Source organism: Eptesicus fuscus, chromosome 20 (genome assembly GCF_027574615.1).
Source record: "Eptesicus fuscus isolate TK198812 chromosome 20, DD_ASM_mEF_20220401, whole genome shotgun sequence".
Lineage (NCBI taxonomy): Eukaryota > Metazoa > Chordata > Mammalia > Chiroptera > Vespertilionidae > Eptesicus > Eptesicus fuscus.
Window position 1 is genome coordinate 8822171 of NC_072492.1, and position 14552 is coordinate 8836722.

Consider the following 14552-nt stretch of genomic DNA (forward strand, 5'->3'; position numbering starts at 1 on the left):
AAAATCGGCAGAGAATTTGCAATCTAAAAATACCTGTGTCTCTTAATTACAATTTTATAGTGCTACTAGAACTAATTCATTTATTCAACATTTGTTAAGCTACTACCGGGTGCAATCAGAGATGGTGACAAAAATGAAGTGGGCAATGAATTAACTTTAATAGAAGGAAATGAATACTCTGAGAGATGTAAAGTGTTTAATGTACCCTCAATTCCATGCAACCAATTTTAATGTGTACCAAGTATATGCGTGTACAGAAATGAGCAGCCAGGATATGACATCATCCTTTCCTTTGAGGAGCTCAAGCCAGGGGGAGAGATAGCAATTCAAACAGATTGCACTACAATGTATTTACTCTGATTGAAGTATAAAAACAGTGTGGCAATAAAATAGAGTGAACTGCTAACCTGGGAAATCCAGAAAAAACTGTGAGCTAGCTCCTGAAAGGTGAGCAGATAAGTTATTAGGTGAAAAAGAAATGGGTGTGGTCATTCGAAACAGAGAAAATGAGCATGAGATTTCAGAGAAGTTTAAACAGGCTCCATGAGCAAATGGCATCAGATGCGGCCAGAGATGGAAGCTAAAACCTGGCTGTGAAGTTCATACCTCATTGCCTCATATGCAGTGCTGGGGAGTTAGGATGGAGTAGGATAGGAAAGACCAGAGCCCTAAAAGACTTCAGGGAGGCTGTAAAATGGACAAATTAGAGATGAACGCGATAGAAATGAACAAGAATGCAGAGTGAAAGCAGGGTTCTAGAACTAGTACTAGTATAAAGAAAGGATGGGAGAGCACAGGAAAAGCTACACAGTGTCACAGCATTCAAACCTCCCAGTGCTTATAGATTTTACTTCCTTTGGGGGAAATTGTTTTCCTCTGAACCTCCTCCCCCTCCAAAAAAATGAAAGAACTTTTTAGATAATTATTCCTATTAACCTTCTAATTTCTACATACAATTTTGCTTACCAAGGAACCTGATTTTTCTCAATACCATTCATATTTTAAGGTAGAACCAGAAAAAGAAATTATTTCTTAACAGCAAAAAGAATGTTGACTGTATTTTATCATAGCCATTGTCAAAGTGGTTTTTATCTTTGATACCTTTTTAAAGATTATAATTTGGCTTCATTGTGTGGATATTTTAAAAAATAAGACAGTAGAATACCAATTTATTCTTTTATGGTGATGGCCATACTTTTCTAATGAGGGGGCTGCCTTAGGGAATCTCCTTCCCCAGTGTGGGAATCCTAATTAGTAGTAAGAAGCCTGCTTCATGAGAAGAGTATTTAAAGGGGATAAAAAATAATTATAAGGAATATTGCATCTAGGCCATGATGAAAACTAATGAAATATCTTGCCTAGAGTAGGCATTTATTATCAGATTTTAATTAAACTGTGTAGAGCTAAGCTATTGACCTCAAAAGCACTGGACAATTGCTTCATTATTCTGTCTCCTAACTATTTAAATAATTGCTTATATAGACTGAGTAGATTTAATTATATATGGGTCAATTATTCTGGAATCCTGATTAAAGCAGAAAGGACTCAGAGCCACAGCTATTTTGATTAATATTCTTCCTCACAGATTTATAGACTTATTTCCTTATCTATATATATAAAAGCCTAAGTGACTGGCCAACAGGCCAACCAGCTGACTGTCCAGTAACTATGACGTGCAATGACCACCAGGGGGCAGATGCTCAACACACAGGCATGGAAATATGGAACAGACTGATAAATCTCAGAGGGAAGGTGGGTTGGGGGAGGGCAGGAAGAGATTAATCAAAGATCTTATACGCATACTAGAGGCCTGGTGCATGGATTCGTGGACTAGTGGGGTCCCTAGACCTGGCCTATGCCCTCTCACAATCTGGGATCCCTTGGGGGATGTCAGAGAGCAGGTTTCGGCCCAATCCCCGCAGGCCAGGCTGAGGGAACCCACCAGTGCATGAATCCATGCACCGAGCCTGTAGTAATAGAGAATTTGGAAATAAATCCACTATATATACAGACAAATAAATTTTTACTAAGTTGCCAATGCAATTCCAATGTGGAAAGAAAAGTCTTTGTAATAAATGATGATGGACCAATTAGATATTCGTATGGGAAAAATAACTCATACCATATAGAATAATTAACTCAATAGGGATAACAAACCTAAATATAAATCCTAAAATTATAAATCTTCTGAAAGAAAACATAGAAGCATATCTTTGTGATCCTGGGCAAAAATTCTTAAACAGAACACAACAAGCACAAATACAAAAGAAAATAATGAACTTGCACTCATCAAAATTAAAACTACTAACTAAACCACTGTTAAGAACATAAAAAGGGCCCAAGCTGGTTTGGCTCAGTGGATAGTGTCAGCCTGCAGACTGAAGGGTCCTGGGTTCAATTTAGGTCAAGGGCATGCACCTCAGTTGGTTGCAGGCTCAACCCACAGCCCTGACTAGAGGTATCTCCCCCTCCCCCCCACACCCTCTAAAAATCAATGAAAAAATATCCTCGATGAGAATTAACAAAATAAAAAGGCAAACCACAGGCTGGGAGAAAATATATGCAATGCATATATGCAACAAATGTCTTTATTGTATATGAAAAACACATACAAAACATTAAGAAAAAGAAAACAATCCAGTATAAAGGAACAAAATACTTTTATAGACACTTTCACAAAGAGGATATGTGAAGGTCCAATAACCAGATTAAAAGATGCTCAATATCACTGGTATAGAGGATACACACTAAAACCAGGAGGAGATTCCAGTACACATCTGCAAAAATGGCTAAAATCATAAAGACTGACAATTACAAATGTTGGCAAGGATGCTGGGCAACGACATCTCTCATATGTTGCAACTCTTACTTTTAAATTGTTTGACCATTTCTTATAAATTAAATACACAACTATACACCTTTTGATAAAGCAATTCTACTCCTTTGGTATTTAATTTTAATAGAAGGCAAATGAATAATTTTTTTGGTGTCAGGTAAGAACTTAATTTAGTATGTCCACAAAATGAAGAATATCCATCAGCAAAAGAATAGATGAACACAATATGATATATCCTCACAATGGAATACTACTCGCCAATAATAAGAAATAAACTACGTGGAATAACATAGATGAATCTAAATAACATTCCTCTTTGGCATCTTATGAAAGGCAAGTTGTTTCCTTTGGCTGAGGATGAGATAATTACAGAGTTTCATATTAGAAAAAGTAGGGATGCCTTAAGTGGCTGTTATTCCTCTGCTTTTCCTCACTGGAGAGATAAAATAGAGAACTTGTAGGGCAGAGGGAATCTTAAGAATTGTAAGCTAATTTTTGGCAAGGGTTCACAGAGCAAAAGGATCATTAGAAACAGTAACTTAATGCTGTCCCTGGGCTTAATTGTAAGCAGACACTAGTAAGAAGAGCATGGACAAGGGATATAAGCCAGACCTTGGAAAAGCTTTACTCTAAGTTAAAAGAAATGAGTTGTCACTCAAGAATTGTGTAAAAGATATCTGCACATTGGAAAAGGGCTGGAATATACCAATATGAGTTAGCAAAATATACCTCCAAGTTTAGTTTTCTTATATATATTGTCCACTAAAACTCTGTACTTCATTGTTTACTGTTATTTTAAATAAGGTTTTTCATTTACAAGGTTCTACCTTAAAGAAAACAAGTGGAAAATGTATTATGTTGATCCAAGCCTCAAAGTGTCAGGTTTCAACCACTGACCCTATAATCAGATCACCACCACTTAACAGGTGGCCACTTAATACAGGCAAAGTAACTGAATGGACATTTAAGTTGTTTCCAAAGTTTTGCTATTAGGAGAAGTGCTAAATGCACAGTCTTGGCATACCTTCTTATTTTTCTGTGCTTCTGTAGGAAAGACAGTAAGAAGGAAAATTACTGAAATTTTAAATTTCAAAAGATGCAATACATTGACCTGGAATTTATACCCTTATCCATAGCGTATGAGAGCATCCACTCTCCCACACCACCGTTTGCTACTATCAATTTTTTTGTGTCAACCTGATGTGTTAAATATACTAGCTGCTATTTGATCTTGACCTCCTGAAATTATGTTTTCAAATTTATTGCCCATTTATATTGCCTCTTCCACCAATTGTCTTTTGGATATTTTTTTCTATTTACATGTATCTCTCTTTTTTCTTGATTTAAGAATTTGCTTTGTCTTAATGCTTAAGACTTTAATTCATCTAGAACTTATTTTTACAAATGGTGTCAGGCAAGAACCTAATTTAATATTTTTTCAAATGATAAGTCTCAACCTTCCTTTCCCCCTAGTGATTTGAAACCTTTATAATACACTAAACTGCCATCCCTGCAAGAACCCATTTTGATTTACTTGTCTTTGTCAACTCTAGTTTTACACTGTTTTAATTATCATATTTCTAAAATATGCTTGATGCCAAGTAGGGTTGCTTGTTATTTCAACGTCTGGTAAAAGCTTATTACTCCCTGAAACTTGTGTTCTTTTACTACAAATTCTAATGTCGCAATTCCCCATCAGGTTGTGTTTCTAAGCTATTACTTCTAAGTCTGTTCCCTTTCCATGAAAAATTACCCCCAACCTCAAAAAATTCAGTTTATTTTTAGCTGTCATGGCGTAAATAAATTTAAATGATTCTTGAACTTCTAAAATTATTTCTATTTCACTAGCAGCAAGCACAGTCAAGTCTACAACATAAATACCTCTTGATTTCATGCCCCTCTTTTCTTTTCCAAGAGCTGTTGGCATAGTTCAGGTCCTCAACTCTTTCCTAAAATAGTACAACAACTGCTTAAGTGGGTTCTTTATCTCTGTCTCACTCCTCCAATTCATCTTCCACGCTGCTAGCACAGTTGTGTTTAAAACGCACATCTTATGATATCAGTCCCTTGTTTAAAAGACTCCAGTGATATCCCATGACTCACAGTGACAAAGGCCTACTTCTTACAAGATTTTAAATAGAGTGGTAATAGCCAATATTTAACAAATACTTTCTACATTGCCAGAAAGCTGTGCTAGATGCTTTACATATATTTCTCATTGAATACTCACATTAATTCTGTGAGGTGGTGAAAAATTATTATTTTCCTTGAACAAAAGAACAAACTGAGGCTTAAAGAGGTTAGGTGACTTGCCTGAAATCATACAAAATAACACCTGGCTAGTCACATTGATATTTATGGTGCACACCATAAAAACAATTCCAGATAGTTTGCTGCTTCTCAAGCATACCTACCAAAAGAGGATCTCATAATGGATATACATATACACACACACACACACGTACACACACACACACACACACACACATATATCTATATCTATATGTATAATGGATTTCATAGAGGAAGGAAGAGGTGGAGAGAGGAACTTCAATGATGAGAGAGAATCTTTGATCAGCTGCCTCCTGCACACCCCACACTGGGGATTGAGCCCACAACCGGTCATGTGCCCTGACGGGGAATCGAACCATGACCTCCTGGTTCATAGGTCGAGGCTCAACCACTGAGAAACACTGGCTGGGCTCATTATGGATTTTTAAAGTAGCTACTTGCATTGTAAAAGAGTGATGTAAGATGAAATAACTTTAAAAGGGTGAAAATAAAGGTATGGAAAAAGATAAACCATATATATGCTACAAAAAAATAAAGGCAAATATAGCAAAAATAGAATTCAGGACCAAATAATACAAAGAGTGGCAGAGATAATTCATATTTTATTTTTTAAAGATACAATTTACCAGAAAGGTATAATGATCACAAATTTCTGTGGAGTTAGCAACCATCTTTCAATTATATAAACAAAATCTGACAGATCTGAGAACCATTGTAATAGAAGATTTCAACTCATAACTACTAGAAAAATAAGAGACGAGGTAGGAAAAGCTGAAAACATGGATAAGTAACATAAATAACAAGCTCGATCATAAAGATAAATATGAAATTTTATAGTGAACAATGAGAAATATAAATGCTTTTCAAACATCTAACATACGCATTTTCAGTGAAGGTGATATCCCTCTTTGATAAGTGAAAATTAGGTCCGAGGGGTGCAAAACTATCTTAGATATTGTCATAGTTTTTGACTCCCCTCCAAACTCAACTCCACCTTTAAAAATATCTTATTGCTCTTCTTGTTAGGGAGAAATTAAATTAACATTTATTTAATTAAAATCTTATTTCTTAGTATTTCATTTCTTAGGGAGAAATTAAACTTAACTAATGAACTTAAGTAATTTTTTTTCTCCTTGGTGGGCAGTAATGAAAAAAAGAAAACAAAGTAAAAAACACAATGATCTAAAATAATCACAAAAGTTTGAGCCATGTTGGGAAAAGAACATTCAGAATACCTATTAAGGGCATACAATATTCTGGTAACTATTGTTGACTCTGAGGAGAAAAACTAAATAGTTGGGGGAAAGAAATGTGAAAAAGGTTTTCACTGTATGTTCTGTGCTCCTAGAAATTTGAAGCATGTAAATGTATATACTACATAAAAAGCAGATTCTATATTTTTTCATTTTTATTGAATTTATTGGGGCAACACTATTTAATAAAACCATATAGGTTTCAAGTACAACTCAATAAAACATTATCTGTATATGAGAAATCTGAAGAAATAAGAGAAAGGAATGAATAAGATTAAAAGCAAAATACAATAAAATTAAATAAAGAATAAAGAGGAATAGATAACTACACAGGAGTTTTTAATTATAAAAGGTATGCATAAAAATGTCAAAAATTTAAAATCATACATGAAATGGGCCGTTTTCTAGGAAAATACAAAATTTCCAAATGGGACACACACACACACACACACACACACACACACACACACACACACACTGAACAGACTAATCAATGGTCATGAAAAAAGTAAATAATAATAAAATGTTTATCCTCCAAAGAGGCCAGAGCCCAAAAAGTTCAGGAAGGAACTCCAGCAGACTGTAATGGAACAGATTATTCACATCCTAAACCCACTGCTGTAGGAAATAGAAACAAATGGGAAGCGACTCATTTTACACGATGAGTATGATCCTGGTATCAAAACCAGAAAAGGATAGCAGAAGGAAATAAAACTATGGCCTAGTCACATATGAATTCAGATGCAGAAGTCCCACATAAAAATTGTAAACTTAAAGCAGTAGGGAATTAAACTATATTATATCAATAGGTTTTATTTCATGAACTCGGGACAGTAAAATTGAGAAAACCTACCACAAAATTCACATTATATAATTCATATACCATAAAATTCACTATTTAAATGTACAATTCAGTGGTTTTCGTAGATTCAAAGTTGTATAACCATAACCACTATCTAATTCCAGAACATTACATCACCTCAAAAAGAAAATCATTAGCAGTCACTATCCATTCTCCCCTTGTCCCATCCTCTGACTACCACTAGTCTACTTTATGTCTCGATAAATTTTCCCATTCTTAACATTTTATATGAATGAAATAACCAAATATAGCCACATTAATCTGGCTTCTTTCACTTAGCATAGTGTTTTATTATTTTTGTAAATATTTTTACATTGATAAGGAAGGGAGAGGGATAGAGAGATAGAAACATTGACGAGGGAGAAACATCAATCAGTTGTCTCTTGCACACCCGCTACTGGGGATTGAGTCCACAACCCAGGCATGTGCCCTGACTGGGAACTGAACCAGTGACCTCTTGGTTCATGGGTCAACGTTCAACCACTGAGCCATACCGGCTGAGCTAGCACAGTGTTTTAAAGGCTAATCTATGCTGCATCATGCATTAATACTTTATTCCTTTTTATGGTTGAATAATATTTCATTGTATGAATATATTACATTTTGTTTATCCATTTGTCAGTTGATAGGCATTTGAGTTGTTTCCACTTTTTGGTTATTAAGCAAAATACTGCTATAAACATCTGTGTATAAGTTTTTGTATAAGCATGTTTTCAATTTTATTGGGCATATATCTAGGAATAGAACAGTTTAACTCATTTTTATGATCAAAATTATTAGCAAACTAGTCCAGCCAAGGTGGCTCAGTAGGTTGGAGCATCATCCTGTACACCAAAAATGTTGTGTTGTGGGTTTGATTTCCAGTCAGGGCACATACCTAGGCTGGGGTTCTATCCTCGGTTGGGGTACATATGGGAGGCAACCCGTTGATGTTGCTCTGTCACATCAATAAACATATCCTCAGGTAAGGATTTTAAACATTTTGGCAAACTAGGTATACAGTATATAGCAAATATCATACTTGGTAAAATATTAGATGCAGTCCAATTAATGTCAGGAACAATATAAGAATCACTTATCTTGTATAGAAAATATATATAAGTATCCTGGTGTCAATAATATATTAATACTATTCAACATTGTCCTAAATGTCTTAGACAATGCAATAAGAGAATGAAAAGTAATGTATGAATTAACAACAAAAAAAGAAGATACAGATTTGTGATTATTTGTGCATAATACATAAAAAACCCAAGAGAATCAAATAGATTATTAGAAGTGATAAGGTAATTCATCGAGGGGGCCAGATAAAAGATAACATAGAAAAATCAATAAACTTCAGAAACACCACTAATCTGTTAGGGACTGTGTTTGTATGTAACAGAAAATCTGAGTAAACAGTACCTTATAAATATTAGTCGTTTATTTCTCTTCACGTAACAAAATTATTCTCATGCATACAAAGCTAAGGTCTGATATTCTCTTGATCTTTGTTTCAAGGCTATAGCTCCAGCCATTACATCTGTTTTCTACACAGGAAAAAAGGATGAAGGAAAAGGGAAAGGCAGTGCCAGAGGAATCTGCTCTCTTTTCTAGAAGAGCTTCTCTGGAAGCCCTAACTGCTTGCATTTCATTAGCCAAAAAAGTGTCACATGGGTATTTGATGCAAAGAAATCTGGGAAATGAAGTTTAGTTGGCATACTGCTGCCACAAACAAAAGGGAGGTTCTGAGTACATGAACTCATCTGCCACATGCCAGTAAAAACAAGTAGGAAGTATAATAGGAAAAATAATCCTGTTAACCACAGCCACACACAAAAAGCCTACAAATTCTTAGTAATAAACCTAATTAGAAATATAGAAGACATTCATGAAAAAAAATCACACTAGGATCTTAAGAAAGGCTAAGTGAACTAAGTCAGACCAAAAAGGACAAGAACAATATGATTTCACTTATATGTGGGATCTAAAACAAAAAGCAACAAACAAACAAAAAACCTCATAGATGCAGACAACAGAATAGTGGTGAGCAGAGAAGGAAGGTGCAGGGAGGATGGAGAGGGTGATCTATGTGAAATACAAAGTGACGGAAGGAGACTTGACTTCAGGTGGTGAGCACACAATAGAATATACAGATGTCTTGATATCAGTTGTACTGAAATTTACATAATGTTATTAACCAATGTCACACCCATAAATTTAATAAATTTTAAAAACTAAAAAAATGTTGTAAGAACATCTTTTAACAAGACTTGGAATAAATAGAAAAATATATAATACTTATGGATTGAAAGACTCATTATTATAAAAGTTATCAACTCTCAATAAATTAATTCAATTTAATCCAAGTCAAAATCCCAACAGGATTTTCCACATAATCTAATGCCAAATTTAATACAGTAGAGTGTAAGAATTGTCAAGACAACTTTGAAATAAATGAATAATTGGAAGAAAGCTGCCCTGCCCAATCAGATATCAAAATATGTGCTATTGGCACCAAAAAATGGAATCCAAAAACAGATTACATTCTCTCTCTCTCTCTCTCTCTCTCTCTCTCTCTCTAACACACACACCCACACACACACACACACACACTGAGCTAGATTACAAATATCAGTATTTTCTTTAAAAACATTAGTTTGAAATTATAGAAGAGATTGTCTGGTGCAGCTCTGTGGTTGAACATCAACCCATGAACCAGGAATCACTGAGCCATAAGGTGGTTTCAATTTTTAATTTTTTTTAGGAAGTGCCATACTGTTTTCCACAGTGGCTGCACCGATCTGCATCCCCACCAACAGTGCACAAGGGTTTCCTTTTCTCCACATCCTCACCAACACTTATCATTTGTAGATTCGTTGTTATTATTATTACTAGAGGCCCGGTGCACGAAATTTGTGCACGGGGGGGGGGGGGGGGGTTGTGTGTGGGGGTGTCCCTCAGCCCAGCCTGCACCCTCTCCGATCTGGGACCCCTCGAGGGATGTCCGACTGCCCATTTAAATGGGCAGTCGGACATCTCTCTCACAATCCAGGACTGCTGGCTCCCAACTGCTCACCTGCCTGCCTTCCTGATTGCCCTAACCGCTTCCACCTGCAAGCCTAATCACCCCCTAACCACTCCCCTGCCAGCCTGATTGATGCCTAACTACTCCCCTGCCAGCCTGTTTGCCCATAACTGCCCTCCCCTTCAGGCCTGGTCACCCCTAACTGCCCTCCCCTGCAGGCCTGGTCACCCATAACTGCTGTCCCCTGCAGGCGTGGTCCCCCCCAACTGCCCTCCCCTGCAGGCCTGGTCTCCCCAAACTGCTCTCCCCTGCAGGCCTGGGTCACCCCCAACTGCCCTCCCCTGCTGGCCATCTTGTGGTGGCCATCTTGTGTCCACATGGGGGCAAGATCTTTGACCACATGGGGGCAGCCATCTTGTGTGTTGGAGTGATGGTCAATCTGCATATTACTCTTTTATTAGATAGGATAGAGGCCTGGTGCATGGGTGGGGGCCAGCTGGTTTGCCCTGAAGGGTGTCCCGGATCAGGGTGGGGGTTTCCTTGGGGCGTGGGGCGGCCTGGGCGAGGGGCCTGTGGTGGTTTGCAGGCTGGCCACGCCCCCTGGCGACCCAAGCGGAGGCCTTGGTATCTGGGGTTTATTTACCTTCTACAATTGAAACTTTGTAGCCTGGAGCAGAGCCAAGCCTTCTGCTCGCTCCTTGGATGCAGCCATTTCTGTTGGGACTCATGTATCTAATATCATTGAAACTTTGTAGCCTTAAGCGGAGGCCTGAGCTGGCCAGGGCTGCAGAAGCTTAGCTTCCTCCATTGCCGGGGGCAACCCTTGCCTCCCGCTCTTTCCAGCTTCGTGGCTGCCGCCATTTCTGTTTGGATTTGTTTACCTTCTATAATTGAAACTTTGTAGCCTTGAGTGGAGGCCTAGGCCAGGCAAGGGCAGGTGGAAAGCTTGTCTTCCTCTGTTGCCGGGGAAACCCAAGCCTCCCTCCTGCTCTCTGTGGCTGTAGCCATCTTGGTTGGGTTCATTTGCATATTTGCTCCTGATTGTCTGGTGGGCGTTGCTGGTGGTTGTGGCTTGTGGGTGTAGCGAAGGTATGGTCAATTTGCATATCACTCTTTTATTAGGTAGGATTATTTTAACATATTTTTATTGATTTCAGAGAGAAAGGGAGAGAGAGATAGAGACATCAATGATGAGAGAGAATCATTGATTGGCTGCTTCTTGCATGCCCCACAGTGGGGATCAAGCCCACAACCTGGGCATGTGCCCTTGACCGGAATTGAATCCAGTGCCGTGCCCTTCAGTCTACTGGCTGACACTCTATCTACTGAGCCAAAGTGGCTAGGGTTATTATTATTATTTTTTAATCCTCACTCAAGGATATGTTTTTTATTGATTTTAGAGAGAGAGTAAAGGGGGGGAGAGAGAAATCAATGTGAGAAACATCTATCAGTTGCCTCCAGCATGTGCCCCAATCAGGGATCGAACCTGCAACCTGGGTATATGCCCTGATCAGCAATCAAACCTGCAACCTTTAGGTGTATGGAATGATGCTCCAATCAACTGACCTGCACCAGCCAGGGCACATGCTTGAGTTATGGGCTCAATACCCAGTAGGGGGCATGCAGGGAGGCGGCTGATCAATGTTTCTATCTCTCTATCCTTCTTCCTTCCTCTCTCTTTAAATATCAATAAAGACATATTTACTTTAAAAAGAAGCTATAGAACATGTTTATGGCCCTGTGTTAGGAAGGTCTTCTTTTACAATACAGACAAAAAGGCAAAAAAAAAAAAGAAAGAAAGAAAGAAAGAAAGAAAGAAAGAAAGAAAGAAAGAAAGAAAGAAACATTTCTATAACTTTGGCAAGAAAAATTTTAAACTTCTATAAGATTCAGATGCAAAGTTAAGATTATTAGACCAAGAGAAACCTTGGTGGTGGGGAGAGGTCAATGGGGGAGGGGGGGAGGGAAACTCATGTAATAGTTTAAACAATAAAGAATTTACAAAAAAGAATAATTACTATCTAGAACATACATAAACTTTTAAATGAATAATATCAAAATACTCCAGGAATGAAGGGAACGGGTAGGGGTATATATGAAAAAGACTGACCATGAACTGCTAATTATTAATGCTGAGTGAGTGTATAAAGGGTTCATTATACCATTCTCTCTATTTCTGTATATTTTTAAATTTTTCCCATATTTTTATTTATGTACTAACATAGAAAATGATCCAAGAGTATAGAATAATAAAAGCAAGTTGGTAAATATGTAAACTATAATACTATTTATAATATATTTTTAACTATCTATGTTATATATTTTCTATGGGCTGACCACTTTTCTTAGGACAATTTCACAGAAAAAAAAAATGCACAGAAAAGGTGGAATATTACAAAACTAAACTGAGATTGGTGGTTACCTCTAGAAAGAAGGGCGTTACCTACACTGTGAGTGTTCACCAAAAGGGAATTTTAGCCTAATCTAATAGGCTTTAATTTTTCATGAAATTAAAATATAATAAGTCCCACAACTGCATTTACTTATCAAAACTAATGGAAATGTAATTGTTCCGCATTCTATTTATGGTGGTGGTTACAAGGACCAATGTACATGAAAAACTCATAGAAGTAAATTTTATTGTAAAGTTGAAATTTTCTTTTAAATAAAAGTCAACCCCCCGCCCCCGAATATAACCATCACCTAAAAAGGGTGATTTTTAGTGTGTAGAAAAATATACCTGATCTTTTTAAAAAAAAAGATTTTATAAGGTATATAGGTATAAATTTAACCAAGGAAGTAAAAGACTGGTACTTGGAAAATTATAAGATACTGAAGAAAGAAACTGAGGAAACTAAAATGCTAAGTAGAAGCATATCCCATGTTCATGAATAGGAAGAATTAACATCATTAAAATGTCCATACTACCCAAAGCAATCTCTAGACTCAACACAATTCCTATCAAAATATCAAAGCCATATTTCACAGAACTAGAACAAATATTCTAAAAATTTATATGGAACCACAAAAGACTCCAAATAACCTCAGCAATCTTGAGAAATAAGAACAAAGTTGGAGATATCATGCTACCTGATATTAAGCTATACTGCAAGGCCATATTAATAAAAACAGCATGGTACTGGCATAAAAACAGACATATAGGTCAATTAATATCTGACAAAGGAGGCAAAAATATATAATGAGGAAAAGAGAGTGTATTCAATAAATGGTGTTGGAAAAATTGAACAGATACATGCAAAAAAATGAAACTAGACCACCTCCTTACACCATACATAAGAATAAACTCAAAATGCATTAGACTTAAATGTAAAACTTGGGAATATAAAAATTCTGGAACAAAACACAGGCTGTAAAATCTTGGACATTTATTATAGCAATTATTTTTTTTTTTCTGATATATCTCCTTGGGCAAGGGAAACAAAAGAAAAAGTGAACAAATGCGACTACATCAGATTAACAACTTTTTGCACAGCAAAGAAAACCATCAACAAAATGAAAAGACAAACCACTGAATGGGAACATATTTACCAATGATACATCTGCTAAGGGGTTAATATCCAAACTTTATAAAAAAAACTCAACTCAAAACAAACAAACAAAAATACCAAACAATCCAATTAAAAAAATGGGCAAAGAACTTGAATATACACTTCTCCAAAGAGGACATACTGATGACCAATAGACACATGAAAATATGCTCAATGTTACTAATCATCAGAGAAATGCAGATTAAAACCACAATGAGAGATCACCTCACACCTGTTAGAAAGGTTATCATCAAGAAATCCACAAATGTTCCTGGCTGGTGTGGGTCAGTTGTTTGGAGCATCATCCCATACTCCTAAAGGCTGCGGCTTTGATTCCTGGTCAGTGCACATACCCAGGTTGCGGGTTTGATCCCTGACTGGGGCATCTACTGAAGGCAACAGATAATCGATGTTTCTCTCTCACATCGATTTCTCTCTCTCTCCCTGCCACCTTTCCTCTCTCTCTAAAATCAATAAAAAACATATCCTGGGATGAGGATTAAAAAGAATAATAATGAATCCATAAATGATAAGTGTTGGCGAGGTTGTAAAGGAAAGAAAACCCTTGTGCACTGTTGGTGGGGATGCAGATTGGTGAAGCCACTGTGGAAAACAGTATGGTATTTCCTAAGAAAATTAAAAATTGAACCACGTTATGGCCCAGCGATCCCACTTCTGGGACTATATCCAAAGAAATCCAAAACACTAACTTGAAAGAATATATGTACCCCTATGTGCATTGCAGTGTTATTTA

General features: G+C 36.8%; 1 long non-coding RNA gene across 3 annotated transcripts in view; it reads right to left on the bottom strand.

Annotated features, from left to right (window-relative positions):
- Positions 1–14552, bottom strand: part of LOC129147482 (uncharacterized) — a 122250-nt gene that overhangs the window by 89726 nt on the left and 17972 nt on the right. The window lies entirely within an intron of this gene.